Raw genomic sequence first — 26,981 nt, forward strand, 5'->3', positions numbered from 1 at the left:
ATAACCTATAACTAGCCCTCGAGATTTCAAAAAAATATAACAAATAGTCTTTTTTTGTGGAAGTTGATAATTTCACTTATTTTCACTCTGTTTTTGATAAGCTTCTTCAGTTTCCTGGTGTGCTTCAAATAATGCTCTCATCAACCCGAAACAGCTAAATCTAAAGCATATTTGAATTTGTCTGACTTGTACACTAAGTTGTATCATGTTATTTTGAAGTATAGGGGGCTTTTTACAGTGATTCGTGAAGGCCGCTTCACTGGTCCATATTGGGCGCCCAGGCTCCTAATATGGACCATTTGTGATTTTTTCTGTATTTAATTTTTGCTGAATGTCTATCAAAGCTATTTCACTCTAATTAGGCCTAACGGTTAAACTAAGAGAGAAGGACTACCAACCACAAAATGAAACTTCTTCGCAAGAAAACAAGCTAGTTATCAGCAATAAACAAAAAGTGGTCCATATTAGGGGCCCTTCCCCTAGTTGTTCTCTATTTCGTAAATCTTGAAGACTAATTAGAGAGAACTAGCTTTTACAGTCATTTGTTAAAAATAAAATACAGAAAAAAATCACAACTGGTCCATATTAGGGGCCTGGGCGCTTAATATGGACCGTACCAGTGATGAGACCTTCGAGAATCACTGCAAAAAGCCCTGTTTTCTTCAAAATAACATGATACAACTTGCAACTTACCATGCAAGTCAGCCTAATTGAAATATGCTTCAGATTTACAGGTTTGGATTCGACGAGAACTGTATTTGAAACACAAGAGGAAACTGTTTAAACAAAATCAAAAACAGAGAGAAAATAATTGAAGTGATCAACTTTCACGTAAAGAAGTATAATTTTTTGAAATCTCGAGGGCTAGTTATAGGTCATTTTCAGCAAGCTTCTTGAGAATGACTGAAACCGTCCTTTATCTTTTCTTTTCTTCTATTTGTTGAAGGTGGTCCATATTAGGGAACACAGAGATACTTCGAGTTTTTGCTATAATTTTTTTGTTTGTGACAGAAACTCAGGGCCAACACTGCTAAAGTGTAGCGAATACAGCCTCAGCTGTCCTATAATGCAATTGTTGTGTGTTTATAGCTTTGTCTTTCGAGAGAAATTGGTCCATTTTAAGCGTCAGATTTAGAGTGAACGAAGCTAAAAGTGTGAGAAAAAAAAACAAAAGGGAGAAAAAAAAACTAACGGTTTTGTGCGTCCACAACTTTTTCGACATGTGCAAGTTATCAAGAGAGGATGCATTCAGCGAATAAAACTGTTCTGAGCGCTCTGGCAACATTAGTTTGTCAGAACGAAAGGTGGTCCATATTAGGACCCAGTCCATATTAGGAGGCCCTTCCGCTATAATGATTTGCACGTGTACATGTGACGTCACAAACATACACACCTTCTTGATCTTGACTGCACTGGTACTTTGGAAGGTCTGCTAAAAGTTCATCTCGGGAAATCAGTATTTCAGCAATGGTTGTCGACATTTTATCCCCCAAAAACATCTAATGTTTGGATTGTGAGTTATTAGGGGAAATTCTTTGGGACGAATACAATTTTCCCTCATTCTTTTACTCTTTTCTTCTGTTCAGCAATGTGCTTATTGGAAGCACACATGCCGAATGCAAATGTTCAGAGGTACCTTAATTGCTATTTAAGTGAGATAATTTGTTTGTTTATTTTTTGCTTAACGTCCAGCCGACTACGCAGAGCCATATCAGGACGAGGAAGGGGGGGATGAAGGGGGCCACTTGTCAAGCGATTCCTGTTTACAAATGCACTAACCCATTACTTGTGTCCCAGCAGGCTTTAGTAAAACTAAATTAATACCTACTGGAAGATTACCAGTTTCCAGTATGTTAAAATAGGCTTAACCTATCTACTGCTGGACTTACATCAGAACACTAACAGATTAAACTATACATGAATCGCGAGACAAGCGGCAAGAGAAGAGATTTTTGGAAAAAATACAGGTGAATGAGCAAGATTAAGGCAGAAAAAAGAAAAGAATTCATGAAGAAAAAGAGAGCATGACAGGAAAGAGGAACCAAAAATCTACCTAACAGCAAACTAGAAAGCTCCTGCGGTTCCAAAAACAGGAGGGGCCTTTAATTTCTTAACCGCAGTGCCCCACTGCGGGAAAGTGAGATAAAATGACAAATGATTCAAGTGGTGACGTGTTTTAACGCTATTATCACACCACAGCCAGTTTATTTTGATGTTCCCCCAGGTTTGTTCCTTCGTAAGTAAGTTGACGTGAAGGTTTAAAATGTATAATATACACACAAAGGTGTGAATCAAGTTATTTCACAATCGTCATGCAGTCAGTGTGTGCAGAAGCAGTTCTTTGGAAATCAGTGGATAGCGAGTCTAAAAATAATACTGTGAGTGATGACAGTTTTGATGGTTTTTCTGTGGCATATTTACACGAGTATACATAATTAGGAAGGGTCGGAGCTGAAGGGGCGTGTCATCAGACACACGTTCTTAGAACAACAGAGAAGAAACCAACACCAAAGACGCCAAAAGTCTACTTCTTTTAGCTATATATCACTCATCTCCGAAAAACCCCCAGCCCTGAAATAGTTTTTTCAGTACAATTTACCGTCTTACAGGCACACTAATGATCTCATCAAAACAGTTTGGCTTATAATCTTAGATCTGACCAGGCTTTTATTTGGGGTAAGACCATTCCTTGAATTTGTCTCATGCCAAAACACAGCACTCTGGCTGCTTTTTGCGGTGAGTTTTATTGTTAGGCCAAAAAAAAAAATTGTCTGTTTAGGGTAACCCGACCGACCCTATCGATTTGGCGCCGACCCAAAAACTTTTTTTTGATTTAAAAAAAAAAAAAGAAAAAAAAGAGGTAAAAATGCTAAAAAAAGACATTTGGCGTTTCTTTCTCTCCCTTTCTCTCTGTTTTATTTATACGTTAGTTTTGAAACATGCATTCATCAAATATAAGAAGTGAATGTTCAGCCAACATAGCATTTACAAAAAAAAAAAAAAATACCTACCTACCGACCCTACTTTTTTTGGTCATGTTACCCTAAACAGACAATTTTTTTTTTTTGCCTTATTGTGACTACATTTCAAATGTTACTTGTTGCATTTAAACACTTCATTCATCAAAACAATTGCCACTGAACACAGGTAGCATTTAGACTATTTGTTTCTTTGGTATGTGACAGAGTGGAGGGATGCTCTTATTTCACGTAAAAGCCTGCCCCGATCTTATAAGGTGCGCCTAACTCTTTTCAATAGAAGCATTGAGCCTTTAAGCTGAATCCAAACTATGTTAGATCTAAAACATTCAAAGATAAGTCTGGTTTGTCTCCAACAGCAATAAGAAAGAGAAAGCGAGAGAGAGGGACCCCTCCCACACACACACACATACACACACAAACAAACACACACACACCCCACACACACACACATACACACACCCTCCCACACACACACACACACACACACACACACACACACACACACACACACACACACACACACACACACACACACACACACACACACACACACAACACACACATACCACACACACACACACACACACACACACACACACACACACACACATACACACACACACACACACACACACACACACACACACACACACACACACACACACATACACACACACACACACACACACACATACACACACACACACACACACACATACACACACACCACATACACACACACACACACACACACACACACACACACACACACACACACACACACACACATACACACACACACACACACACACACACACACACACACACACACACACACACACACACACACACACACACACACAAACACTCACACTCACCCAACCACATCTTACGCATGTAGGCCTACATATCGTTTCAGATATCCGTCTCCGTTTCTTCATGTAAAAAGTGTGATTAACCTGTTGCATGTGATATCCGCTCTTGTTACAAAATGTTCAACAAAACATCATTGGAAAATTACTGAGTCTACGGACATCCATTGACACGACCTAATTCTGCTGAATCGTATGTCTCTTTTGACTGCTTAGAAAAGCGAAGGACGGAAATAACATTTTCTCAAAGCCAAATTGGATGTTGCAATGATGTACAAAATATGTGAAGAGCGCTGCTGCGACGCGGGCGCAGGTAAAAAGCCAAGTGAGCGGCCCACTGCTGGTCAGTTAAACATACCTGACATCAGCTCACAATTTAAGACACAAGTCAAATGCACCATAAAAGCATGCAGACCGAGGGGTTGTGACTGGTGGTACCCACCAGTCACAGGCACAGTAAAAAGAGAGTTTAAATTATATTTATACTAAATAACACTTAAACTAGTACTTTTACGCAACCAAGCACGCTCACACACACGCACTCATAGAAGGATACAGCACATTAACTCACACCCACACACACACACGCTCACACACACACACACACACACACACACACATACACACACACCACACACCATCACAACCACAACCATAAAATTCATGTGACAAGAAGTTCCTTTTGGGTGTCAAAAACCGAAGGCAAGTTTTTTAATTTCATAGGGACAAAAATCACATATTATTTAAGAACACTTGGGGTTTAACAAATTTAAAACTAGCACCCAATAGAAAGGGGCGAACTTTGAGCTCCTACCAACCCAAAAGAACGTGGACGGGAGTTTACTTGGGCAAGGCCCTACAAAAAGTTACTCTGTAAAAATCTAAGGTGAGTTGAGGGATCTGGTAAGTAAGGTGCATTATTCGAATAATGTTAATATGCTGTTTCACAGAGGAAGGCTTGAGCCTTCGGGTTAAATACGTGGCATAGAGAGCTACAGTTCTCTTAGTCACCGGCACAGGGGGGATGCTCATCCTATTGCAAAAATCCATATAGGATTTTAAGTGAGTTTTAATTGTCTTCACAGTATTGTCAGCAAAAGTACTGCTTCTAAACCCGGCGAGTTCCCCGTTTAGTTCTTCTTCAAACGTCTTTGCCTCTCCTGCACAAGAAACACAAATGAATCTTTTGACATATGTTTGCTTAAGTCGGAACTGACACATTCAGCCCTATGCGACCAGTTTCTCAGCAACACACACAGTTTCTCCCAGTTTCCTGCCTCATGAAGCCTGGAGATAGTGTCTGGAAGAGTGTTCACCAATCCCGGTACATGTATGGCTCTGACTGAAAAGTTATGCTTCGTACTGAGCCAGAACAGTTTCCTCAATAAACAGTTCATGTATGGGTTTCTACTTCTCCCTTTGTTAATGATTGCTTTGGTTACACTGTTGTCTGTGTGCACTATCACAACGCTGTTTGTCCAAGTCTGCGCCCATCTTTCAATGCCTTGTATTGCGGCGCATAGCTCTTTATAGTTGATGTGAAGCTCGCTGGCGGCCGGTGTGTCCACGTGAAACACAGAGTATTGCCAGTCCCCTCTGCAAAACACCCCACACGCTTTTCCACACGCATCGACATGCACATGATGAGTTTCGCCTCTGTTGTAATAAATTACACCATTAAATGTGCACAGGTAAGCCAACCACCACTGCACATCTTTATGAAACTCGCTGCTGAGTTTTGTTTTGTGATTCTGCTGCCGCAGGGGCTTTATAGCGTCCAGGATGCGCCGCAAGAAAAATTTGCCTCCGCGGATTCCCTGGCAAGCCCAGTTTAAGAGTCCAGCCAAGCGCTGCAATTGCTGCTTACTTGCACGTCTCTTCTTTGAAAATTCATCGAGCTGCTGATGAACCTTTGCCAACTTTTGCTCTCCTAATGACAGAGTGCAATCACGTGTGTCTATCTCTATACCTAGGAATGTAATGCGCTGAGTGGGTCCAACAACCTTGTTCCAGCTGATATGAAAACCAAATCTCCGAACGAGATTTATCAGGCAATGCAAAGCGTTATTGCACTCTTCTCGAGTCGGTGCAATCAGCAGAAAATCATCAATGTAAACAACCACACCCTTTATGCCACGGCGTCGTAAACATCTGCCTATTGCTTGAGAGAGTCTATGAAAATGACTTGGTGCTTTTGAGGCCCCAAAGGGGAGCCTTGTATCAAATAAATAGGTCGGTGCTCTTTCTCCTTTAAAGCGCCACTTCAGTCCTGTAACTCTGTACTCATCTCTATGCACTGGTACAGATCTGTAGGCAGATTTAAGGTCCAACTTCGCCATCCAGTACCCCGGTTTTGCCAAAGAGCATGCGTCCTCAATTGTCTGAAAATGCTCATGTTGCACTGAGGCATAGTCATTCATAGCACAACCCATAGGACGACTACCGTCGTGAATGAGACGAATGTCACCGTCGTCTTTTTCAATGGCTGCTAAAGGACTAACAATGGTAGGTTTTTCTGAGGCCAAAACATAATTCCCTGCCGCAATTTGCTTCAAAAGTTCTTTTTCTACTGCATCGTTATGCTGAATGGCTGATCTGTGATTATCACCCTCTGCTGTACGTATTACACAATGTTCATCTGTAATTCTGAACCCCTGCCTTATGCCTTCTAATAGGAACTTTCTATCAGAATCACATTTTAACTCGTCCTCCCATTTTTCGACCTTTCTAGAAATGGATGATATATTTTCCTTGTTGCCTAGCCAATCACAACTAAAAGGGTTTTGTGGCAAAAAGGGGCTTTCTAACGTGCTATCTCCCACCTTGTTAGCTTTTGTTGGCTGCGCCTTGTCCTATCTGGAGACTGGGTTCTGCCCACCGACAGGAGCAGGCGGTTGTGTGAAGCTGTGGCTGACTGCAGGGTGGTCAGGCTGGAGGCACACCGAACACACGTGTTCGAACTGGCAGCGGGGGGCATACCTGCAATGCCCCTTGTTCCATTGGTGACACACCTCCCTGCCTGAGGGGGCCATCACCCTCCTGGGTCCTAGGTGATGGCCAGAGGTGTCCGTAGGGGCGGGAGGCTGCCCTCTCTGCGGTGGTGTTGGTCCCCGCTCCCGCAGGGCCACGAGAGCGAGGTGCTGGGAGTCGCTACCCCACTTGTATCCTTCTGCTGCCTGGTTCTGGCGATACTGGTCGTCATACATCATAACTGATGACCACGTGTAGCGGGCGGCCATTTCCCCCACTTTCGCGGTGTATGTTAGGTACTCTAGCGCCCCTCTTCCTGTCAGTTGGCCCGATTCGAGGAGTCTCGTCATAATCCGGCTGTTAGCCGCAATCCACTGGGCCGGCGTTACCTTTTCTGGTTTGGGTTTTTGGGAGGGAAGGCGAAGTGAGATGCCCCCGCTGAGGTGCACCTCCTCCTGCATTTCACAAGTCCCCACAAATTCGATTATGCGTAAGGCGCCCTCACCTGTTCGAAATCGCCCGTTGTCGATGTCAATTGAAGCAGATTGCGAGGGTCCGCGTAAAAGTTCATGCAGCGACTGCTGAGCCACTGTACGGGCCCCTGTCGCCGTATCGTCTGCCCCTGCCAGTACAGCTCCGCCATTTTCCTTTTGGAGGGCGAGTATGGCGGCCCAGGTAGCGACAAGGTGGCCGCGTTTGAGTTTGAGCGAATTAATGTCTTCCTTGGTGGCGTGAAGGAGGGCTAGTTTGCTGTCAAAGCCCTCTTGAGAAAGTTCCTCCGCCACCGTGCTGGGGAGCTGAGCAGACCATAAATTTTGTCGAAGCGAAAAGGATCTCCGCTGGATTCCATTCTTGTAAGAGCAAGTGAAGAGCGCTGCTGCGACGCGGGCGCAGGTAAAAAGCCAAGTGAGCGGCCCACTGCTGGTCAGTTAAACATACCTGACATCAGCTCACAATTTAAGACACAAGTCAAATGCACCATAAAAGCATGCAGACCGAGGGGTTGTGACTGGTGGTACCCACCAGTCACAGGCACAGTAAAAAGAGAGTTTAAATTATATTTATACTAAATAACACATTAATGATAAAAAATCGCACTTGATCAAAACCATTGGTGTATACAAGCACTTAAAGCTACGAACACCCGGTCTGTGTTGACGTGTGTTTTTGCAGGGTAGGGTCACAGTAACGTGCGTATCGCGTACATTACGTCACCCCTCGGGGGATGTTTTTGAGCGACGTTATACGCGGTGACGCTGTATCCGGTTCATCGGTTATAACGTCACTTTTACGCGCGGGTGATGTTATATCCGGAGTCCAAGAGTTATGTCCCTTTCTAAAGTACTGACTGTTTTAATAAAACTGTGCAGAAATGGAAAGTGCAACATTAGTGTTGCTTAAAAATCACAACAACATATTGTTGTAAGTTTTAAACTAACTTATTACAATAATCTTTAATTCACTTCCTCATATATAGAATTGTGGACTATTCTCTTCTTTGCGTATTTCCAAAACCTGGCTAGACCATGAATACAAAATTGTATACACAAAATTTTCCCCGAAATTCGGCAATCGTATCAACGTACAGTATTGTAGGCTACATGCTGATTCTGAGACAGGTTGCTAGTGTTGGAGTGTCAAGCTCCGTCTGGTTCCATCGACAATCTCAGTCTTTAATTATAGTGTCCGACGTTATTAGCTTTAAGGACACACACACACACACACACACACACACACACACACACACATGGCTGTCGTTCGTTCATATTCTGCTAGATCTTGACCTGTCCTTGATGTCCGAAGAAATAAAAATGACGAGAACTTCATGGGTCCTTATACGTAATTACTGTCTATTTGACTTATATTATTATTATTAACGAAGAAAAAAAAAGAAAAAAAAAGAAAAAAGGGGGGAAGAGGAAAAGAAAAGTAAGCGAAAAGCTAACAAGGAAATAAGAACCACCGTGAAAGTTTACAGGCGAGAATAAATAACCTGCCTATTCACACAGAGACGGTGACGTTTCTTTTTTTTCTATTTTTTTTACCCTCAAGGGTCGAAGGCTTTAGCAGTGTTGTGAATTGTGAGTCGGCCATTCGCCACGCCCAGTTAATGTGATGGATGGACTCCGCTCCAATCTTTGACAAGCGCTGTCGCGGAATTTCTGTCTGTAAGTATAGCCTAAAACGCATTTTGCCACATTGGGTGCATAGTTGCCTCCCTTAGTTGATCGCTTCTGTCCCCTTGAATGTTTGCGTGAGATCTCATGTTGCGGCGAGAACTCCGGATATTCCCGTAGACATGCATTTATCAAAATTATCAGCCAATGTTCTGCGGCCGTTTGGTTTTTGTAGAGTTATCAGTGGCAATAAGCTCAACCAGTGGCATGCAAATGTGTTATTACTTGGTGTTGTACGTGTTAACTTTTGTCTGTGTCGACTGATGTTTTGACTTGCACGTGTTGCTTGTCAATTTTTATTTGGGCTCTATCTCAACATCTGTGACGGTTTTCTTTTTCTCCTCGCTTTTCTTTCTTTGTTTCTCTTTCCTTTTTTAAATTCTTTTTAATGCTATTTACTTTTCTATCTTTTGGAACTTAAAGTTCTCCTAGTCCCCCCCACCCCCCCCCCCCCCCCCCCCCTCCTTTATGATTAAAGGCAGTGCAGGGTTCCAGGAGTCTTCGCGTCATTTCCTTCTGTCCACAGTAAGTAAAGGCAACAAACGTTGTGGGCGTATTTTGGCCACCAAACGTAAGTCACTGAACTAATGTCCAGCAGTGGTTTTACAACATGAAACCCCTTTGTAGTAACTATAATTGTCTTCCCAAAATGTTCATTCTCATTTGTGCCGGTTAGCAAACAAATCGATGTACAAATCTATGTAGAGTGAATTGAACAAATTGCTTACTCCTCGTGAATTGTTGTTGTGGGTGAGCTACAAAAAACAATATTACACCCACTCCCGCTTTTTTTCAACCCCTCCCCTACTTTCATTGTTTTGGGACAGCTTTAAGGTGAGAGTTGCAGCTTAAAAATAATGATATACAAGTGTTTTATAGTCATATTAAAACTGTTACGTGCCATTACTGACTTCAGAGCTTACTTGCGTATTGCTGTTGGCCATGACAAATTTGCTTTTCTGTTTGTGTGCGTTTCAGTTTAAATAAAAAGAAGTAAAAGTAGCCACTGGGCAAGCTCACTTTTCTGAATGTGTGGCATATTTAAGATGAACAAAGTTGGTAGACAACTTCAGTTCATAAAATTAAAAGTTTACCCCTTGCTACTGCTGCATAGCTGTGTCTTATTTGTTATTAAAGATCAGCTGCAAGCAGAACGAGACTAAAGATATGTATTTGATGTTTGGTTTAATTCTGTTGTTTTCAAAGAGAAGTTCATCCTGAAAGGATGTAAAATTATGAAGTTGAAACTGCTGCACAATTATCTGGAACTTTCTCAAGGATGGGAGGTAACTCATGGCATATGAACCAAATTTGAAAATTTTCTTCTGGTGTTAAACGATCAAATTATGTTGATTCTAAGTTTTTAAATTGTCTCACAACCTGTTGTTAAATGTATAAGCAACTTCACAACAAAAAACTTGTAGAATGTTCAGGAACTTTGAAGGAGGTAACTCTTGGTATCATGACAAACTGGCGAATGCTTGTACGATTAACCGTTCTCACTTGTCAAAATTAGGTGAGCACTTTTGTCTTTTATGAGTCATTCTTTCATAAATTTACAAAGCTCCCATGTGATAGTTACTTGGGCACATGTTGGCTCTTCTAACACCTGGGCGAAGCCGGGTCCTAACTGCTGGACAGACAGACAGACAGACACACACAAGCAGCCAAACACAGACGTACGGTTGGAAGACACACAGACAACAACCCGCGTCAGGATTGTTCAGGTCTATGTGCACCTTTGACAATAATTAATTATTGTCTGAAATTAAATATAACAGCCATGTTTCTGGTATCACGATTTCTTTCTTCTGCACAACTCGTACGTAACACCTGGGATCCCAAATCACAGCACGCAGTCTCAGCTTTCTCCCGCTACAGGTAAGACGAGACATCTGGGTGGCGTTGTCACAGACATTTGATCCGACAGCTACTGGCACGCAACGAAAAGTAGTTATACGTGTATTGTTGCTGTAGACAGCCTGGCACCTAACAATCCGCTGAAAACGTAACATTGGCTTTGATGGGTCATGGGATATTTACGTTTCACCACCGATTTATCTATGAAATCGCGTTGTATCTCGTCTCGACAGGGTGAATCTTACCTGGGAAACACCTGGGCAAAGCCGGGTCCTGAATGCTAGTTTTGTTATAAAAAAAATCATTGGTGGTGAACACATGTGGTAAGATTGTGGGGGTGAGACAGGAAGGACTGACTGTGCTGTATGAACGACGTGTGGTGCGAAAGGCCCGCTGCATCATCCAGGATAGTAGTCATGTGCTCGCTCACCACTTTGAGGTCCTGCCCTCAGGACGTCGCCTCCGCACTCCCAGATTCCGCACGCTCAGAACTAAGAACAGTTTTATTCCAAAGTCAATTGGCTTTTTAAATACCTAAGTTAATTAAAACTAGTATGTGTGCCGGTGAACATATGCACTGATTTCTGTGATGAATATTTTTTATATTCTTTGATGTGCACCCTTATGCTGAGTGTGATAACCCTCGAATGACTAGTCCTGTGATAAATATTGTTCAATGACATATCTAGTCCTGTGATAATGATAGTTTTTAGCGGTAAACTTTTAGCTAAAGCTGACGGCAATTTACCTATTTGGAATCATGTTACTATTCCTGTTAGTGTACATATGCGTGCGCGAGTGTAGTATGCTTCGTATGGTATTTTTATCTGTTGTCTTATTATTTGTTTTGTCTTTTAATGTGCACCACACTGAAATTTCTCTGTATGAGATAATAAAGTATTCGTATTCGTATTCGTATTCGTAAAATACATGTACGAGTACCGACTTGCAAAACAAACTGGACATCCTAATGGGTTAAGCCGTATATATATATATATATATATATATAGATATGAAGTGGGTACACTAATATTTTGCTAGTAAGCAACTTGCATCATTGTGCTTCATTTATTAATGACTAGAGGAATACCCGGCTTCGCGAGACAGAGACAGACAGCGTGGCGGTTCACCACAATCACCTTTAAAGGCGAAGTCCTGTCAAACGGGATTGAGAATTTTAGAGATTATTTCTAAGCCCTATATTATCTGTTATGGCTTCTCAAATGCCAGAACATACAGACAGACAAAAGTCGCCAGACCCCATCACAAACAGAACTCTACAATCCACAGGTGTTGCCTCCACACACACACACACACACATAGACACAGACACAGACGCCGTATATATCTATCTATATATATATATATATATATATAAATATATAGAGATAGATGACAGTGGATTGTTTGATAAATAGATTCGACCTTTGCACTTTTACAGTGAGGACAACTTACGGGTACATGCAAGGAAAGCCCACAACTTCTAAGGCGAACAACTCTGCAGAGTCTGCTGTGAAGGGCGACGGTAGTCTCCCTGTCACACTCGACCCCCTTTGAATGAACTTAGGTCCGTCCCAGGTGGAATGGGAACAGCACGAAAATGATTCAGTGGCCTGAACATTTCATGTCGAGTCCCATCGCTGTCGACGACGCCAAATGTAACCGAGTGCCAAAACACCACAATCACCTTTGAAGGCGAAGTCCACTCAAACGGGATTGTGAATAACTGTTATGGCTTCTCGAAGGAAGGCCTGAACATACAGACATACCAAAGCCGCTAGACCACATCACAAACAGAACTCTACAATCCACAGGTGTTGCCCACACACACACACAAACACACACACACACAGAGAGAAGCCGTATATATATATATATATATATATATATATATATATATGTATATCTATATCTATAAATATATAGAGATAGATGACAGTGTATTTTTCGCGTGGCTATAAATTGATTCGACCTTTTCACTTTTACAGTAAGGACAACTTACGGGTGCAATCGTGACATTCTAAAAGTAGTAACGTAGTAACGGGAATATGGATTGACGCCACACGAAGGAAGGGAGATAAACGCTGAAAACACTGGAGAAGATAAGGAAGAGTTACTGGGAATGGATCCAGAGAAAAACAGAGAAAAACCAAAATCGGTTCAGCGCTGCGCGCTGAGAGCACGTGTTGAAATATCTCATCGATGAGGTTGTGTCCGGGGTGTAGCTGAATACGGTCTCCAAATTTGAAAAAGATCCACCGAGAACTTTGGCTGTGCATCGCGGACACACACACACACACATACACAAACAGACAGACAGACAGGCACAAGTCGTATATATATATAGAAGCTATTGCAGTCCGCTGCTTACACTGCTTTTTCCCACACCCAAAACATTTTATATTTTAGGTCATTATTTCCGGGAAGTGTGGATGTGTGGCTTTGTTAAAAAACAGATATGAAAGTACAGTAAATGTATAACTCTGTGTATAAGTTGTGGTCAGTAACTTCATTTTGATTAGAACCGTTGATACGTTGGCTAGTAAAATATTTCTTTTGGCTAATAACATTTCATTCGATATGTGGGACTTTCAGGGCTGCATGTGGTGTTTTTAAATGTTCTTTGAGCCCTTTACTTAGAAGATCCAGCTCTCGTTGTTGGAGTCGGTTCTGCCTCATCTGAAATGTCAGAGTCTAGGCATCTTAGGTCCATTAAGTTGTATGACAGAAGACCTGGATCAGAGTTCTGATGAAGATTCCGGTAAGAATTCGAATTCTGGTTTGGTGACTGTGTCGGATGTGTTTCCGGTATATGTCTCAGTATACCTTCTTGAGTGTTTTTTTTTAACTTTGTTCCTGTAGAACAAAAAGAAGAACATGTTTTATTCACTTAAATATGCGCATGTTTGGGAACATAGGAAGAAACAGACTTTGAACTGGATGGATGAGGGGTCGGTATTGTTGAATTTAGTTATAATCGCTTGTTGGTTGTACGTTTGCGCCACAAGAAAAAAACGTTATGTGGCTTTAAACGCAGACTGAAAGATTAGGCATACCATCAATGTCCGGAACATATTTGAGTAGCTTACCTGCCATGCAAGACTACATTATTTTGCTTGGCACAAGTTTGTCTTCAACAGTAAATACCCCCTAAAGAGCAGCCACCTTCCAAACGCAGACAAGGACAGCACATGAAAATAATTATGACTTTTTCTTCTCGCAGTGTACGACCCAGCTGAAAGCCACCCTCCCCTCCCCCTCACTCTGACAGGCCTTACTGTCCGATCCGCCGGCTCTTCCATGTTAACAGTCACTGACCTCCGGTCAATGATGCAATCGCCGAGATCGCGGCTTTTGGTCAGTGTCTGAGAAAGCTGGTTTCCGGAAACTGTGGCCGGACCATCAGGTGCGGATCAGTTGCTTTGTAAGGGGGGGTGCACTTTGAATCGAAAGTGAATGTGATGGGCGCGAAGCGCCCGAATTTGCTAGGGGGGTCCGGGGGCATGCCCCCCCCCCCCGGAAAAATTTGTTGGCCCAAAGAAGCAAAATGGTGCCATCTGGTGCCATTTGAACTTAAAAATGGTCATAGAATCAGCTTTCCAATTTTTTTTGTTTTTGTTTTTGCTGGAGGGGGGGTGCACGTGCACCCCCCCCCCCCCCCCTCGTCCGCCCCTGGCCATGAACTGTTTTTAAGTCTTGATCAAATATTAACTGGTACACTCACAACCATTGCGTTATTCAGACCTCTCTCTCACCCTTTCTCTCTGACAGCATCATCATTTGTCAAGATCACGGAGAATGCGTGAACTATTGTAAAGTTATGAATAACAAACGATACAGTCCTGACTCGACTTACCTTTCTTTCAAGAAATCAAGCTGCTGTCGGAAAGGTCGCCATGATTATCTGCAGATGCATGCAAAGTAAATCGAACATTCTGATTGGTTCAATTATGGTATCGTCACTCTGATTGGTTCAATTATGGTATAGTCCCTCTGATTGGCTCACACAGTTACTGTGTTCTGCCGTCGCGAGTTCGAGACGTTCGTTGCACACGGGAAACGGCATACGCGTTGTGATGTCAAATCTTCGTTGAGTTGCTGTGTTCTGCCGTTGTTTTTTGAGAACTTAAATCTTTTTAAATGGACTTACTTTATGTTATCTTTGGAACTAACCGACATTGACACTTTAAATTTACTGACAAAATGCGCCCTGATGCGCACGTAATGATGACATAAAAATCTCATATTTGACAAAAATGGACTTACTGTGTTTTACAGAGGTGGGCAGACTTGTAAACAGGCGCGATGATGTTCTGTTTAAGTTAAAGTATTGGTTCTATCAACATTTTGCAGGTTTGCTTACTTGCTGATTTGGTTTTCTTTTTGGTTGTTTTTTTGCATTTTGTCTTGCTTATTTATGTCGTTGTTTGTTTGCTCGTTTGTTTATTCTATTTGTTTATCCGTGATAGAAGTTTGTACAGGACCGGTTTTAAAAAAAAAGACGTAGCTTTAAACCTCTTTCCTTGTAAAATGAATTTGTTATCATCATTATCACATGAAGGAAACATGCTTTTCATGCTTGTAAGTTAAACAAAACACTCTGGTCAATTTCAACAAAGCAGGACAATTTAGTTTATGTAGCTACTGAATGTAGATTGAGCTTGCAGAATGTTATTTGAACATCGCAACAACATCAGTGACGTCACACGTGACGTCATAGTTACAACGTAGGCAAGGTGTGGAGAATGAGCACTGTGTAATGGTCGGACAATCGGTACTTACTCGAACAAATTGTGTCATGTGAAAGACATAAAAATGAACTCTCTAAATTGTTTTGTCGTGGAACTCAGCGGTATCAGGGTCAATTCACAATTCGAAGGCAAAACATCCCTACCACACTGAGCACCAAACAAAAGAGAATGTTTCTTCAGTTCCACAGATATCATGTTAAACAGCAGTGTTTGGGCCAAAAACATGTGGGTGTTTGAAGATTTGCCTTTTTCCTGCTTACAAATTGGTTTAAATGATATGAGTATGATTTCGGTATGACGTCACAAAACAATGTGGGGTTTTGACAGCATGGTTCTCTTTAAAGCGTCAAAGAGGCGAATAAAACTAAAAAACCTTTTCACGTGTTTTACACCACTGATTTTCGTTGGAATCTTACCTAACTGGGCATACCTATTTCGTTTAAAACTGCCGCGCAGTCAGGTTGATCTAACGTGTAAAAGAGAGAGCCCACAAGGTTGAAAATGATAAGAAATCCTGGGTTTTTGAGAATTTTTGTCCTGGGTAGCCACAGTTAATATGCAATAAATCTAAAACAGCACAAAGCAATCTCTTCAAATTACAGAGGACGCTGATAAATACCCTCTTCTGTGTGCGAGCCTTATGTAGAAAAAAAAAGAACCTGAAAACAGACGTTGTAATGGTTTTCCGTGAAAACTCTTTGAACGTTGGTAACGCCACGGAAACACATGTAACATCCTCGAAATTGTGCATGCTTAGCAAGTGGTTGTATCCATATAAGTGTGTACAGTTTCAGAAACATTCTCCCCCCCCCCCCCCCCCCCCCCCACACACACACATTTTGTTTGGTCTACAGACCTCAAAACTGCCGCTTCTCAACTCTTTTGTCTTGCCTGTGTTATTGTTGGCTTCCCCTCGAGTAGCTTCCCTTGCTTCTCTGTCTTTGTCATAATGTTGTTGGTTTGTGCAGTGCAGTTGTTTTGTCAGTTATTCTCCTCTTTATCTGTTCAATCGTCTTTCTTCTTCTTTTATGTGTGTGTACTTTTGTGTTTTTGTGCCTGAAGAAGACCCTTAGGTCGAAACGTCGCTGTTATTCGTTCCGTGTTCGTCATTTTAACGTGAGTACATTGCTTTTTGGTCTCTTTATTGTTCCCTCTCACGTGCAGTCGCCATTGTTTAATTACTGAAGACATGACGTCATATTCCAACGTCATCGCTGTCGTTGCGATGTTCAAATAACATCATGCAAGCTTAATTTACGTTCAGAAACTACATAAACTAAAGTGTAGTGCTTTTTCCCGTTCACATGAAATTCACCAGAGTGTTTTGTTTTACACATTAAAAGCATGTTTCCTTCAGTGAAACGTAAACCCGACAAAAACAGTTCACAGCCGATGTTTTGTGTGAATAATCAAGAAATATGGCACGCATGACAGTCGGGGATACATTTTATCATCCAACTTGATTTTGAGGAGCAATTCATAGGATAAAATGCTTTTCAGATCAAAACCAGCACTAGCTGAAAATGTATGGTTGTGCAATCAATGGCGTAATTTGTCTAAGAAAAGCTGTATTTGGTAAATTACTTCAAGTCAAACTTATGACATTCAAAACGACGTGGGACAGAAGACACCTCCCGGTTTTAACAGATTAGCAAAGAAATGTAGCAACACTGTCACAGATGACTATCACGCCATAACAACTGTTTCGGTCAGAAACAAAAGTAGCCTCTTCACTTTTCAGCAGATCATAAAGACATTATCAGAAGATTAGGCCAAACAGTAACAAACAAACTTAGAGTGTTACACCACTGCTGGAGTAACATTTCTCCCCTCCCCTCCCTTATCTACCAACATCTTCAGCAAAAATGACATTACCTCTGACAGGCCATTTTGCAATTGTTCGTGTGTGTTAGTCAAATGGAGACGATTGTCACTGGACAGCAGTCAAAATTAATGGGACGCTTGCTTTAAATGGGGACGTCCCCTTTTAACGGTCCGTGCGAACCCATTTGACTGGATTTCAGCAGATTGAGTGACCCCATTTGACTGCTGCCTGGCATCCCTGTTAACAAACGGACTTGATTTTCACACAGATTTTACACAGATTTTTGCTCTGCAGTTTGTGGTCTGCTCTGAACTAGTTGTGGCTTTTATTATGTGACTTCAAATGACTTTACAGTAACTGTTTTCATCAGAATTAAGTTTCTAGTGCTAAGTATGACCCGCGTAGGTGACTTCTTGTTACTATTTGTTTTTATACATTTCATAATACTACCAAGATAGTGGAGAAGCTTGATATTTCTTGTCTATCTCTCTCGGACACACTAACACACACGTACAAAGTAGCCTACCATAGGTTGTGTTATTTCTGTTGAAGAAGGGGGGGGGGGGGGGGGTGATGGGGGGGGGGGGGGTGAAGAGAGTAAATGGTGAACAGTGATATCATTGATAATGGTCTGAAAAGCAAAGCCTTCTAAAAATAAAATAAGCAACACAGACTCGGATATAATAATGTTGAAGACCATGATACTACCGAGAGTGGAGAAGCTTGACATTTCTTGTTTTTGTGTGTTGTTGACCTCAGTTGCACAGAAGCTGCTTTTTTCCTTCTTTTTTTAACAGGCGGGGATAGTTAGGTCCAGATCCTCACTCCCGTGACCATTCTCTGGCTGCAAAGGTTTGACGATTGATTTGACTTCTACGGACCCTTTAGAACAAAATTAGACCCCCCTACACCTTCGAAAAATGCTGGCATTTTTCACCAGAGGCCAAAATCCAAGATGGCCGCCAGCGCTATCTGGAAAAATCAAGTTTTGAACCAAAGCACCTAGAATTATGTACAAAGACACTTTTTCGGGTGAGTTGACGACGAGGATTCCGATTCTGATATTAGTTTGACGTTACGACATCATTTGGCCCTAATAATTTAAGATGGCCACCATCCAGTAGAGCGAAAACGTAACTTTTTTCCTTCAAGCAAACATCCTCCATAAGGATCTATTGCAGTAAAGCAATTGTTGAATGCATGACAAGAGAACTTAGTACACTTCTACATAACCTCTGTAAATTAACTGTAACATGAACAGTTTTCAGTTGAAACCAATTACAAACTGTCAATAATAATCGTTTTACTCTGAAAATGGCACTTTTTCGGCCCTTTCTTTGGACAAAGATCAGTTGATACACATTTAGAAGTCACCAATTGTGCTTTTATGTCCTTCCTTTCAGTGCTATGAAATCGATGAATCAATATGACATTGGTGAGATAAATTAGTCCGAATCAGAGCATGCTGCCTCGCTAGATTCTGAATCGTCATATTCCAATGCATTCTCCCTCCTCTGTACATCGATCATCATCATCATCATCATCTTCCTCATTGCTCTCATCTTCCTCGCTCTCTTCAGCTGGCCCTTGTGCAGGTAGGTGCATAGGTAGGTGTATCGGGAGAGCAGGTTGCGTGTGGCGGACAGGGCGACAGCGACCACCCACCAGCCCGGTCGCATGCATGCATGAGTTTGACTCATTTCCGTTTGACCCTTCCTCACCCACCCTCCGCATGCTACAGTCAGCCATGCCTGCCTCTGATGAGCTGGTTGCGGATTTCAAGTCAGCCCATTATGCAGGGGAGGAAAATCTGACCAGCTTCTTGCGAGAGAGGGTGTTCAGTAAGAATACCTCCCTCCATGCACCCGTCCCTCTGAGCAAACGCTTGACGTTTGCCAAGATGCCCGACTTGGAGAAGCCCGGGGAGGAACTCAAGGCGAGAGCTGCTGAGATGGAACGGGGCGCTCTCAAGGCAGTAATCGACCTGGTTGAGGTCAGTCAACTTGTGGACCTCTCTGAGTTGTTGGAACATCGTGTTGTCGAGGAGTGTGTGGCCTTATTCAACCCAAACGGCACATACAGGAAGACACAAAAGAGCAAGCTCATCCATAGGCTCTCTCTGCAACCTGTAGAACTGCAGGATCCCTACATCGCTCTCATCGACATGGGCATGATCTGGAGGATGGCAACGCCATCAACAGAGGATCGACAGACGCAAGATGGTACCCCATACACGTGGTCAGACTACGCCCACAAGGTGTCATCCATCATCATTGCCCGTCATGGTCATGCTGAACGTATTATATGTGTGAACGACCCGTACAACGCAACATACTCAACCAAAGATGATGAGCGAGACCTGCGGGTACAGGGTCAAGCACATGTCCCCAACACCTACATGAAATTGAGCGACCCCTTCCCCTCTGCCCACGCGTTCAAAACGCTGCTGTGTAGTGTCAGCAACAAGGAGCGGCTACAAAAGCTTATATGTGACTACCTGAGAGACTTTGCACAGAGTGTTGATGCAGAGATTGTCTACTCTGTTGGCCCCCACTGCACCAACTTGTCAACCCAGCAACCATTGGAGAACTACAGCTTTGAGCAGTCTGAGGCTGACACTGTCCTCTTTTCCACATATGCAGTTCTGCGCGAATCAGGTTACAGTGGCCCTGTTGTCATTGATGCCGCTGATACGGATGCCTATGTCGCGGCTGCAGTCATCTCACAGCAGCTGCCAGGAATCCTCTGCATCAAGAGGAAGCAGGAGACGGTCTTCTGCCGTGGCCTGGTGACTGACGAGATGGCAGACTGTATTGTGCAGCTTCACTGTGTGACAGGCTGTGATGCCAACTCAGGTTTCTACAGCAAGGGTAAGACGTCAGTGTTTGACCGGGTTGCAAAGAGCGCTGTGGCCCGACGGCAACTCTTGAAGTGCGGAGATAGCCTTGACCCTGAGGAGGAGGTGCTAGAGGAGCTCTTCCAATTCACGCGACATGCAATCTATGGCGACAACAAGAGTAGCACCATGGCTGAGGCCCGTGCAGCAAAGTGGAAGGCACTGAAAAACAAAGCATTCATCCGTCTGCCTCCAGATGCAGACAGCCTACGCCAACACTGCCTCCGTGCAAACTACTTGGCATATCTAGTGCGTCATCCCTTCCTGAAGAATCACCCCACGCCACTTGGAAACGGCTGGTAGCTGGTGTGTGTGTGTGTGTGTGTGTGTGTGTGCACTTCGCGTGCTGGGCGACCTAATTTTAGCACCCTAGGCATTTGAGTTCACTGGGAAAATTGTCAGAGTTAGTGGCTTGGTGGCCAAAGTGATCAGGGTTCGATTCCCGGCATGGGCGGTCTATTTATGTTTTTTTAATTCTTGTTTACTATTGTTTATTATTAACATTTTAATGTTTTATTATACTCTAATAATTTTTTTAATTGTGTAAAATATTTTTTTTATTTTTTTTTTTTTTTTTTTTTAAATCTAAGTGATCCGGGTGGAAAGCGATTCGTCTATGGCCAAAGTGATCGGGGTTCGATTCCCGGCATGGGCGGTCTATTTTTTTTTTTTTTTTTTTTTTAAATTCTTGTTTACTATTGTTTATTATGAACGTTTTAATGTTTTATTTTACTCTAATAAATGTGTTAATTGTGTAAAATAAATTAAAAAAAAAAATTTTTAAATCCAAGTGATCCGGGTCCAATTCCCGGCATGGGCGTTCTATTTTTTTTTTTTTAATTCTTGTTTACTATTGTTTATTATGAACGTTTTAATGTTTTATTTTACTCTAATAATTTTTTTAATTGTGTAAAATGAATAAATATTTTTCTTTTTTTTAAATCCACGTGCACAAGACAAAAACTTTCATACTGGCGGAGCGAGCCAGTCTTAAGAGTACTCGGGTCCAGGGCCAGCGTTTTTTATTATCAAAAAGCAGAACATTGTTTTCTTTGGATTGCATGAACATACGCCGGATATCTTTATTATAAACAAGGTACCAGCAGTCTGGACAACATTGTGTTCTATCATCAGTAAAGATATATACCCACTTTTACCTTAATCTACTCTAAGATAACAGCCACTTATTAACACATCAGCAACTACTGCGATCCCACACTTAATCCATTTCTTACAAAATAACACATTATTTCGGTACATAATCTTTTTATATTTAGTCAAGTTTTGACTAAATATTTTAACATCGAGGGGGAATCGAAACGAGGGTCGTGGTGTATGTGCTCTCTGTCTGTCTCTGTCACTCTCCCCCCTCTCTCTCTCTCTCTCTCTCTCTCTCTCTCTCTCTCTCTCTCTCTCTCTCTCTCTCTCTCTCTCTCTCTCTCTCTCTCTCTCTCTCTCTCTCTCTCTCCCTCTCTCTCCCTCTCTCTCCCTCTCTCTCGTGCTCTGCTTGTACCAACACACACACAGACACTGGCACACACACACACACACACACACACACACACACACACACACACACACACACACACACACACACACACTTACCCACAGAGCCCGGCTCACCTTCGGTGTCTTTAGAGAAATTTCAGAAGCCATTGCAAAGAAAGAACTTGTGAAAACTAAAGGAGAAGAAGGTTGAGGCAGTTACAAAATGCTAACACACAAGACGGGCGCAGTGGCTTGGTGGTAAGACGTCGGCCTCCTAATCGGGAGGTCGTGAGTTCGAATCCTGGTCACTGCCGCCTGGTGGGATCAGAGTGGAGAATTTTTCGATCTCCCAGGTCAACTTATGTGCAGACCTGCTTGTGACTTAACCCCCTTCGTGTGTACACGCAAGCACAAGACCAAGTGGGCACGGAAAAGATCCTGTAATCCATGTCGGAGTTCGGTGAGTTATGGAAACACAAAAATACCCAGCATGCCTACTCAACGAAAGCGGAGTGAAGCTAACTATGCTCTCAAGGTATAGTGTGGGGAACCCAAATGGGCAAACGAGCTCACACGTAACCAGAACATTCAGGAACGCTGAAGAAGAAGAAAAAGCTACCACACTTGCTCGTGATATTGTCTCTGTAGTAGCAAACATTAGATATAAGATAAAACAACATTTGAATGTTGTGTATCAACCTTTAAAACTGTCCTTGGAGCCGTTTTTTAGGAAATAAACGAATAAAACGTTGCGCTGATTTGAACCCATTTCAGACTCGACGATGTCGCTGATCGGTATCATACCATGCCGCCGATTGTCATCTTGCGATTTCAGCAGAACCTACATTGTTTTTTAAAATGCCAACTAACTAGACCTCTGCCAGGTATAGGACGCACAGACATGATCAAGAAACGACCAAAGAAAAACTCACAGGAAATATTTTGCTTCTGTCTGTCTTCGTTTGTCAAAAAAACACGAGAACACGATGGAAAATAGCATAGGAAAGCACTACCTGAGGCTTATTTGCTATCATACTGCGTGCATAGGGAAGTAAATCTCGTAAAATGTAATAGGGATGTGCACTGATATCTTTTACAGCTGTATATACAATAAAGTTTTGTTAGTGCTTTTTTGGACGGTTTTCTGAGGATACCCTCGTTTTTTTGATGACGTCACAGCATAGACACAGGGCCGCTGATCGGTTAGCGTGCTACGTTGGGTATACGGGTGTGCAGTGTTTTGCTTTGTGCAACTCAGCTCTCGTTGCTGGCAAGGTGCAGATACTTCCTTTTTGACTGCAGTAATAACTGTTTTTAATTAAACAAGAGATCTCTGAGACAGTTGGTGGTTGCACTTTAGAGTGCAGTGAACAAGTCGTGCGTGATGTTCTTTGCCCTCATATCCGTCTTTACGGTGACAGCTTATTGTGAATGTGATGATATACATATAATTATGGAGGTAAGATATGACTCATATTATTTTAGTTAAGTTTCCACTAAATGTTTCAAAATAGACTGTAAAATAGGCTGTGAATCGAGAGGAGGCTTGTGACGTGTGTGTTCGCGTGAGTGTGCGTGTGTGTGTGTCTGTCTGTCTGTCTGTCTGTGTGTGTGTGTGTGTGTGTGTGTGTGTGTGTGTGTGTGTGTGTGTGTGTGTGTGTTTTTGTGTGTGTGCAAAGCGATTCCGAAAACACTACTGGACCGATCTTAATGATGCTTTACATACAAACTCTGCCAGATGATATCCCCAGAACATTTGTTTTCATTTTTTGTCTCACGTAAGTGTAGCCTGTGTTCTCGTAAACTTTGTTTGTCTGTGTGTTCGTGTGTGCGTGCTTGCGTTCGTATGTGGTAGACATTTTAACATGTGACTGAACACCGAAATAATCATTTCACATCGTCATATACTGAATTCAACAATATATAGATAGGCTTTGTTTACTCTGAAAATGTACTGAGAATTTAAAAACAAATGATAATTACGCACTACTATAGACGAGCTGGACCCGTCTTAGCCTTCGGTTTAAGGCTACCAAAGCCTGATATAGTACATGTTGTCTTTTTTACATTTAGGCAAGTTTTGACTAAATTAATAGACGAGGAATCGAGACGAGGGTCGAGATGTAAACTTGGCCAAAACATTATTGCAACAATTTTCGCACGCTCAGAAAAGCGTTAAACCACAATCCATTTTAATTGAACTTTATATGCTGGGAAAGGTAATTATGTCTACTAATAATAATAAAGTGTATTTATATTGCGCCTATCCCTTACAAAAAACAAAAATATTTGGCTCTAAGCGCATTACAACATGTGTAGGGACTTGGTACAATTAAATTTGACAAATACAATAACACAATATACAGTCGGTCTTTTGGGTAAAAATGGGAAAAGCAGCTTTGACATTTAAACACTGCTACTAAACAAAATCCTACAAGTAGGCCCCCTATGTCTCCTTGTGCTCGCCTTCATAGGCGAGAATTTGTATGTTCGTTTTCAAAATGCAATCTTTGCGTGTTTGTTGAATCGTCACTCTCCTCCTTTTCTTCTTCACTCTCATTCCCCTTCTTTTCCTCTGACTCTTTCCTTTTATCCACCTCTGTTCCTTCTTCAGCCCTTCTGTACTTATCCTCTTCTGTTCCTTCCCTTCTTTCGTTCTTCACCTTCTGTTGGCCTCTTTTGGATTGGCAGTGCACGGCCATTCCCTCTGAGGCCTGCTGTCTTGAGCACTTTCTTCTTTCTTATTTGCAAACTCTTTTTGCCTGCTCTAGCTTCTTCTCTCTTATACCACTCCGTAGACTCATACGCAGCGGTGTGTTGCGTGCCGCACGGGTGTTTGCACCCCGCACGCTGGAGCGGTAAGTTGAGTGGGGTTTGTGTCTCGATAAAACAGCTTCTTCTATAAACATTTCGTAACTTTGCACATTAAGATATGTCTTGTTAGATCTGTTAGTGTTTCTTCTACACGCCGATGTACTTTTTGGGTGCATATTTTGTATATTATAGCCGTGATTCTGTAAAATATCACGCCTGTAACTGCACAGAAGCAAATTTCGTAGCATTCGCAACAAATTACTGGTGTAAACTCTAATGTGAAGAACTGCCATCAGTTCCACAAAAACCTGAACCTTTCTGCAGAGCTGAGGCCGAGTTTCAAGCTTCTAGGACCTTGCAGACAGCGAAAAGCATTCGGAGAATGAGAATTATCCTACAACTTCTGTGTTTGCCCCCCGAAGCTGCCGTGTTTCGCCCCCGCAGCTGCCGTGTTTGCCCACCGTTTGTGTTTGACCACCGACCCTGCACACTCATGTTTATGTCCTCTAATTGGCTTGGAGCTATTTTGCAGGAACCATGGAGAGTTACTATGGGGCAGTATCTCTACCTGCTGAACCAAAAAACAGAAACCGATGATCTTTTCTCCTTCTTCTTCGCAGGGTAGCGCAGTCGGTAGCACGTTGGACTTGTAACCTAAAGGTCTCGGGTTCGATACCCCGGTCGGGCGACCCCATATGAATGAATGAATGAAAATTTATACTGCGCATTAAGGCGATTGTAAAGTGATGAAAGCTAGTGATGTGCATAAAAGGTCGCGCTAATGGGATGCATCTGTAAAATTTCAAAACAAGCAGCCGTTTTCAGTTGTTATGTACCTGCGTAACGCACTGTATTCTTTGACTGTTAAAGTTAAAATAACGGGTAAGTGCGAGATTTGTTAAATCTCTAGCTCATGCCTCTCAGATTTTGGAGAAATTCACGTTTGATTTTTAGATCTAGATCTAAATCTTTCCACACTTTAGCATCGCCTTAATATTGCAACTCGACGTCGGCGGTGAGAGGGTAACAGGTATTGTTTATAAAAACACATTTTATAATATTTGTGTGTTTCAGCACGTATGGATTATACATGCTACCAGTGTGGAACAACTTTTGCCATCTTCCATGAAATTATCCCCCATAACGTCAATGAACACCCCGATAAGCAGCTCAAAATTAGAATTTTGACCGTCAACGGTAACACTGGGAAACAATCGTATGCAGGGCACAATTATAAAGTCATTCCGGCAGATGTTCTGAAAGGCGGACAAAGAATAGTTGCAAAGGATTCGCACAATATTGTTCTCATTTCAAATGACGATTCTTCAATTGAGGAAGATCTTACAGAAGCAAATGCACAACTTTCTTTCTTTATTTATTTATTTGGTGTTTAACGTCGTTTTCAACCATTCAAGGTTATATCGCGACGGGGAAAGGGGGGAGATGGGATAGGGAAAAGGGGGGAGATGGGATAGAGCCACTTGTTAATTGTTTCTTGTGCACAAAAGCACTAATAAAAAAATTGCTCCAGGGGCTTGCAACGTAGTACAATATATTACCTTACTGGGAGAATGCAAGTTTCCAGTACAAAGGACTTTACATTTCTTACATACTGCTTGACTAAAATCTTTACAAACATTGACTATATTCTATACAAGAAACACTTAACAAGGGTAAAAGGAGAAACAGAACCGTTAGTCGCCTCTTACGACATGCTGGGTAGCATCGGGTAAATTCTTTCTCGTCCCAACCAATATGGGACTCCCCCTAACCCGCGGGGGGTAAATGCACAACAACAGGTTCAGAAACTGTTGCCAGACGTATTTACCCAACTAAAAAGAAGTGGACAGTTTTTTTTTTTTTGTTTTTTTTTTGTTTTGTTTTTTTAAATCTCAGTTGCATGCAGGCTGCTTCAACCCTTTCTTTTTTGCCTTTTTTTGTTTTGTTTTTTGTTGTTGTTGGCGGGGAGCATCCTTCTTCATTGATCTTTTTATTTTTTTTTTTTTTAAAGTAATGTTTTTACTATGACATTAACATTACTATATCTAAATGTATTTTAAACAACTTTTCTATATAACAATTCCCTCTCAAAAATGCATACAATATCCAGAGGGGAGCCATATCTATAAATACCAACACACATTTTGGCTATCACCATCAAATAATTCACATAACTTATTAGTGCCTTGGAACTTTGTGAATTTTCAAATACGCCCAAAAAAACTTCCTCTACGGTAATTTTAATAATCATATTATATTTACAATTCACTTTATCCTCAACGCATTTCCAAATGGACATAATTTTCGGGCAAAAGTAAAAAAAAAGTGCATTAAACTACTCACTTAT

General features: G+C 42.0%; 1 protein-coding gene across 2 annotated transcripts in view; it reads left to right on the forward strand.

The window, feature by feature from the left end:
* LOC138975197 (uncharacterized) overlaps nucleotides 1-26,981 on the forward strand; it is a 56,087-nt gene that overhangs the window by 15,917 nt on the left and 13,189 nt on the right. Inside the window, exon 1 of one of the 2 annotated variants that reach the window (XM_070347853.1) lies at nucleotides 23,135-23,279. The exons of the other annotated variant lie outside the window; for it this stretch is intronic. The gene's annotated coding sequence lies outside the window, so the exon portion shown is untranslated. Of the gene's footprint in view, nucleotides 1-23,134; nucleotides 23,280-26,981 lie in introns of those variants that run through there. 2 annotated transcript variants of the gene reach the window in all.

This window comes from Littorina saxatilis, linkage group LG9 (genome assembly GCF_037325665.1).
Source record: "Littorina saxatilis isolate snail1 linkage group LG9, US_GU_Lsax_2.0, whole genome shotgun sequence".
Lineage (NCBI taxonomy): Eukaryota > Metazoa > Mollusca > Gastropoda > Littorinimorpha > Littorinidae > Littorina > Littorina saxatilis.